Source organism: Bradysia coprophila, assembly GCF_014529535.1.
Source record: "Bradysia coprophila strain Holo2 chromosome IV unlocalized genomic scaffold, BU_Bcop_v1 contig_84, whole genome shotgun sequence".
In the NCBI taxonomy this organism is placed as follows: domain Eukaryota; kingdom Metazoa; phylum Arthropoda; class Insecta; order Diptera; family Sciaridae; genus Bradysia; species Bradysia coprophila.
Window position 1 is genome coordinate 6,359,671 of NW_023503376.1, and position 6,981 is coordinate 6,366,651.

The 6,981-nt window shown below is 33.9% G+C and overlaps 2 long non-coding RNA genes across 2 annotated transcripts; both read right to left on the reverse strand.

Moving 5' to 3' along the window:
• Positions 1-253: 253 nt before the first annotated feature.
• Positions 254-830, reverse strand: LOC119072969. Its single transcript, XR_005086967.1, has 3 exons — positions 679-830; positions 438-605; positions 254-366 (listed from the first exon to the last, which is right to left on the reverse strand). It is a non-coding gene; the product is annotated as an uncharacterized LOC119072969 (long non-coding RNA).
• Positions 831-4,275: 3,445 nt separating this feature from the next.
• On the reverse strand, positions 4,276-6,981 carry LOC119072970. Its single transcript, XR_005086968.1, has 3 exons — positions 6,971-6,981; positions 4,350-4,493; positions 4,276-4,316 (listed from the first exon to the last, which is right to left on the reverse strand). It is a non-coding gene; the product is annotated as an uncharacterized LOC119072970 (long non-coding RNA).

The window sequence follows — 6,981 nt, forward strand, 5'->3', positions numbered from 1 at the left end:
TGTAATGACAGTTAATTGAACCAGTTGGGAGTAAAAACTTTTTTTTATCGATGAATGATAATAATCATTGTAATCATTGCCGATCAGAATAAGGTTCACTAACCGTGTTGAACGATTGATTTAAAGCAATTTCGCCTATTGCAGCCTGAGAGTATCGGAGAATTTGGCATACAAGGCAAACTAGGAACAGTTTTCGCTTACTAAGCAACATTTACTGCATGCTTTCAAGCGTATTTAATTGAATAAAAACGCATTTCACACAAATTGAATTTATTTTCGTTTCAAAACTTTATTCCATGTGAAAAAGGAATCCCATTCCAAGTTCAGCAACCATCCTGCAAACGTCAGTATCAACTCGAGCAAATCCTAAGAAATTTTTGAATAAATATTTTAGCGAGAATTTAAATCGGAACAAATTCCAACAACAAAAATCATACTTTGGCCTCTGTTGCAGTTGTATTTTCTCATTTCACAAGTATTGTCGAACACCTTATAGATACTGCCATTTGTTCCACACACCTTCACGTTGTCCTCCTCGTAGCACTGAATTCGGTCACAAAGATTCTGATTTTTGGGAGCGGCTGCATCAGCAACAGCAATAAATGCTAAAATCCATAAACAAATGTTTTATGTTGAAATAATGTTAACTCCGTTGGTATTTGAATATCAATTCTTTACCGATGGCAATTAGGACACAAATAAACTTCATTTTAACGTTTCAATGTTTGCACAATATTGTAAGCAAAACTAAATCCAAATCGCCATCGCTTCCCATTTATATATCTGAATTCAAACAAAGCTGTTATCAGCGCCCATACCCACCCATACATGTGGCCGTATACCATAATAGGTGATGTGTAACGATAACATTTTCATTTTTAATTTGTTTTTTTTTGTCTAAATTGTATATGAAAGATCGTCTTTCGATTAGGTGTTTATTGAACAAGTTCAATCGACCATTACGCTATGTTCGAACCGTAATTAGTTTCATCAATGTCCCCAGCAATCTGTAAATTCAGGTGGTTTCAGCGACGCTGCTGATTTTGTTGTTAGTTTTGAGCTACTGCAGACCTCTTTATCGCTAAAAATTTAATCAAAAGCTTTGAAATTCACTAGATGGCTGAACTGCTACAGTACTAATGAGACAGTGTTATCTATTGACCTTACGGCAAACTCTGGGATACCAAGAGAGTTGAATAACAGACACGATTTGTCATTTTGTCATTTGTTATCGATGACGAAGACAAAAATAAGCGATAAGGTCAGGCAAGTGTTTTGCTCCAAAGAACAACTAATGCAGTACAAGATTCGCTATTTGATACTAAAACAATAGAAGTAGCAGATTTAATGCTTGTCCGTCATGTATGTACAAGGTTGAACCTTACAGAATAGAATTTTAATGAGTGATGATGAACAGGTGCTCACTAGAGACAATTATTTAATTTACTTTAATTAACAAAAATTTTTGGATCAGTTGTAAAGTAACAAAATTTTTGCTAAATGCGTTTGTCGCTACTGGTTTATAAGTCTCAGCTGGTTTGATTTTATCAGAAATGAACCTCGATTAGATCATTCCCTTCTATCATTAACCAAGTTTCCTCCGTTCATCCATAATTACCAATATCATGAAGAAAATGTTCACTCTCCTTACAACCGAAAAAGAACTCTACTAAAACATTACAAATCTCATAAGATTAACTCCCCCAAGAAACCCCTGCGGTAACTAATTCGCTAACCTATTACTTCCTGCTATTGACTCCAGAAAATTAAGTTTAAAAAACACAGCACACACATCCACAACCAATTTATTATTCAATTTCCCGTGCTCTTACAGTTTCTTTACATTTCATTCCAAGCCCCCTCCCTGTATCAAAATCGTTGACGTTGTGATATAACATGGAGATTGAACTTCTTTCGATACTTTAACCTTTCTTAAAACTTTTTAATAAAACGACAGTAAGTAAATAATCGCAACCCGTATCTACACAATAGAAATGTATCGATTTGACTTTTGTTCTGTATTATGCCATCAACGATAATGTCTCAGTTTGCCATTTTCTGTAACATATGAATCCGTTGAACTAATATTACCAATTTCATCCGACAAAAAATTTACCCTCCATTCACATGGTACATTGTCCCCGAACAAAACCCAATCTTTGTAATAATTAAACTCATCATAGCCAAAGGATATTCCATGTCAAACAATATCATCCCCCCGCACATAAATCCACATATTATTTAATATCATACCATGGAAGAGGACGTAACAATTCCATAAAAAGAGAAAAGACCAATTTAATAAAGTAAAAGATTCTGCTACCCCATCATAACATTTTGATATATCCGAAACATTCTGGGGGAGCTTATTGAACATATGTAATTTAGATATGGAAGAAGACGAAATGGAAAAGAAAAATGTTGGGAAAAATAAAAGAAAATTCTTGAAAATATTTTTTTTTTGTTTTCCGTCTCTGAAGTGATCTGTCTGCCGTAACAGAAAATTATATAATGGGCTTAGGAATTCCTTATGATTCATTCATCATATCCGGAGTGGGTTTTTATTAGGGTTGTTGGGCTAATGTTCTTTCCTTTTTGAATAGAATTAAATTAATTTTGCAAATATTATTTGAGTGTACCTGGAGGTAACTCGAGCCGTATATTAATAATATACACATTCGTGCATACATTAGGGTGCCTTAAAAGGAAAATACCGGTTGATTGAGGCAACGTTTAGAAAGTAATTCATTGAGTAGCAAGCGTCAAGAAATTCCGAATTGTTTGCATTTTACATTAGTTAGTATTGATGGTATACTTTCGTTACCAATTACAATTGCTTCCTTTGTAATTAGTTGATGTGTTTTTTTCCTATCCCATCATTAAATTAATTACGATGAACATACACTCGAACTTAAGTTTTTTTCTTTCAATTAGACATCGCTTTAATGAATAAAAACAATTACATTAATGTCAATACAAGTGTACATTAAGAAAGACCAACCAGCCAACCGTTTGAGTTAATAATTTTTCTTTGTTATTACCAACAAAAACTTACACAAGTCAGGAAAGCAGGGATGTTTACTATCGATACAATCCAATTAGATTGTATACGGTGCCATCTAGTTCTTTACCGGAGAACAATCCGAATCGTGTCTTCGGTAACAAAAGAAAGAATTAATTTCGTGACCATAATAGTTATTTATGCCACCATAGAGAGAGAAATACTTTATTAGGCACTAGAGGTGTAGATTCTGGCTCGAGTTAGGCAGGATGTGATTAGGCATGGGCGATAATGATAATGATTATCGATAATTATCGACTTTCTTTATCGAAAATTATCAAAAAAATATCGATAATCGATAATTATTGATATTTTGATAATTATCAAGATATCGATAATTCGATACATCGATATTTCGGTCCGAAAATCCGATATTTATCGATATATTCCGATATATCGGTATAGTATCATGAATTTTCGGATAAATATCAAAATATCGATATTTTGATAATTATCGATAATTATTAAATTATCGATAACGATATGATTAATCGACTATCGATAATTTCTTTCGATTGATATTATCGATAATTTTGAACGCCTCCCATCCCTAGATGTGATAATATGCGTCGTGTGCCTATATAGTATTTTATCTCCGAGTCACAATTGCATACAATGTTTTTATCAATAAAAACAACGGAGGTCCTACTTTTCGTCACTGAGGTGAGAAAGAAGTGCGAATTGATGTGTCTACCATCCTATGCCTTAAAAAGCATTTATCACTCAGTGGCATAAATACCTATTTTTGGAGGTATAACAATTGGATGTCGAATTTTGTAGAATTTGGTTGATAATTTTGTCATTATCCGCTCAACGTAGTCATATACATAATGTGTTGAAGTAAAAGATTTTGAAACAAAAATCGAATTAAGTTATTGACTCGATGGTTATATGTTATAAGTTATATGTTTTGCACGGCGAAACGATACATTTGTTGAACAAATAAGACTTAAGAGGCATCGGTGCTTTTATTTGTTGAAAAGCATACATCTGGGTGTTTTTTGAATACTGGAGTTTAGTTAAGAGGCACCGACACTTTCGTGAAAAGCCTACATTAGGGCGATTTTTAAATACTGGTTTTTAGTTTACTTTTGATGATATCTTTCCACCAGAATCCTTTTTCAAAAATGTACGACCGCGATTCCGACCACGAATGTGTTAGCTTTCAATTTCAACAGAAAATAGATTTGGTTGTAGCAGTTTGACTAGCTCTGAGAACAATGAGCAGTTTATGAAAATTTCGTTAAACTGCTCACTTTCCTAAGAGCTAAACGACTACAACCAAAACTAATTTTTGATTAAAGCTAACACATTCGTGGTGGTTATTGCGGTTGTACATTTGTCAAAAAGGATTCTGATGAAAATATATCATCAAAAATGAAATACGAGACGTGCAAATGTCGGCTACAATTTTAGCTAAGTACCGATGCATCTTAATTTCGTTGGTGTTATTTAAATAGCAAGGCTACGTCTCCAAAATTTTCTAGCGTTGCAGACGTGACTTAAAAAACGCACAATTTATTGTCAATTGTTTTTTTTTACAAAGATGAGCATGACGCAAAATTAGAATTCCTTTTAAACCCGACCCTAAACACTCATTCCACCTAAGACTTAAACCATGAAAATGTGAACTCTGAATCACGCGCCCTTTAACACAAACGTATGTGCACAATGCATATATGAAAGTACGTGAATACGTCGGATGTCGAAATAAATTACAATTCCACAAAACAAAATAACCGCAAACTTTTTCTTTACCATTTCGAACTGTATAACACATATCGTTCCATGACTCTTTCAATACAAAAAAATTTATCATTCAAGTGAATTGATTTTAATTTAAGATTTCTTTGTTCTTTTCTTTCTTCTGCTGCTGTTTTGTTCCTCTCTCCCATACCAGTTTTCAATCTTAATCTAAATAAATATCCATTCATTGGCGCCTTTAAGTCGACTATATTTTGACATGACTTTTTATTATTATATCGCCTTCATCTACCATACATAGTGGTGGTCTTATATTCGTATGGTGTATGAACTTTTAACATATGGATGGTTCATTTATCAGAAAGTTTTTATGGTTAAATTCTGCCATATGAAGATATATTTGATTAAAAATTTATGGAATTTTTAAAACTTTACGGTGTTATGAAGTTGTGTTCTGATGGGCATGTTTCAATTGAACATATTTTTAGGCGTCGAAATATTGTCGTAATTTTTTATTGTTTTTTGTTACACGAAAGTTTTACGGTTTTGGATGTTTAATCGATGGTTATATCATCTCTTCTGATGGTCCAAAAAGAGGTGAGGAAGAGTTTACAATTTTATGGATAGATATGGTTTTTTGATTTGAAACTTTGCTTTTAATGTTAATTAATTAGCTTCACAAAGGACACCATCCTATGCGATAGCCGAGATTAACATTTAGTTTCTTTGAAGTTTTTAATAATATTTTTGATATTTACATTTCAGAAAAATGATCTCAGTTAATATCCTGGAGTAATCATGTGTTATCGACAACAACGGCAAAAATAAGCGATAAAATCTAGTCAACGCGACATTTTTTTTTTGGAAAATGGTATGTTAAAACGGACGAAATAAATGATTTCGTATCAAGCACCTTCATTAAAATAAAAGTCAAAGAAGAGGCGAAGCCGAGGTTGACATGAAATCGTTTGTTTTGTATTATTTTGTATTAATAAAAATGAATTATTTGTTGTGGCTTAAGGGTTTCTAAAAAGATTATATAATTACCCAACAGAAAATAAGTTCGCAAAGATCACATAATACTTCGCTGCTATAAGGAATTGTTATTTCTTGGTCATCTCGATTTTTCCTGTAGCCAACGTAACATGACTGGTACTCTAAATAGGGTACTAAAACTTGAAAGTGTGTTACGCGTGTGTTACGTGTGTTAAATACGTTTTTTTTGGACTTTTTGGAATCAACAATCAATGTATAGAATACAAAAAGGTCATTCCCATTGTTCCGATTTTGTTCCTGCCGATATTGTGAAACGGAGAGTAAAGTGGAGAGAGAAAAATTTGTCATTTATCATTCGCTCCGACTGGCAATGGCGTCAAAATGCTATAAGTGCGATTGTTCGATTACTAATTCGGACTTTGTTTCATGCGCCGGAATTTGTCAACAACTATTTCATATCAAATGCGTTGGTGTACACAAATCAATGCTGAATGCTGTCAATACGTGTCCTAATATTCATTGGTTCTGCCATGACTGCAACAGTGGAAACAGAAACATTGCTGCATCGGTAGATCGAATCAATGAGTCAATTGGCTTATTGACAAAATCACTGTCTGGCGATCTGGTTGAATTTGTTCACGGCTTTCAGTCCTTGACTGAAAATGTTATGTCGACAATTGGTGCAGCGGTTGCAACGAATTCCACGAATTTCATCACACCATCAGCGAATGATTGTTCAGACGAAGGGATTGTTCGTTCGTTCAACAGTAGTCCAGTGTCAGAGCTTGAGCATCAGTCGTCATGTGTTGGAAATATGGTGAAATCGCATGACGTTCCCCATTGTGATCGTGAATCTTATAAGAGCGTTGTTGTTTCGAATATTGGAAAGGATGTCTCTGCCGATTACTTGACCGAATATTTAGTTGATAAGCTGAACTTCGTCAGAGGGAAGACTCGTGTGTCGCTTCTGTTACCCGCTGGTAAAAGTATAGACGGCTTGAACTTTTTCCAATACAAAATAACTGTTCCCGAAGACAAATATAGCGTAATAATGTGTCCGAATTCTTGGCCGCCTGACGTTTGTGTTCGAGATTTTTTTCATAAGCGAAAGATCGACGTTGTGCCGAAGCGAAAGTTTATAGACCAATAATTCTTGATACCAAAACCTTGAGCTCATCATGTTACATTTTTGAATTTACAGTGAAGAACTTTAAATTGAC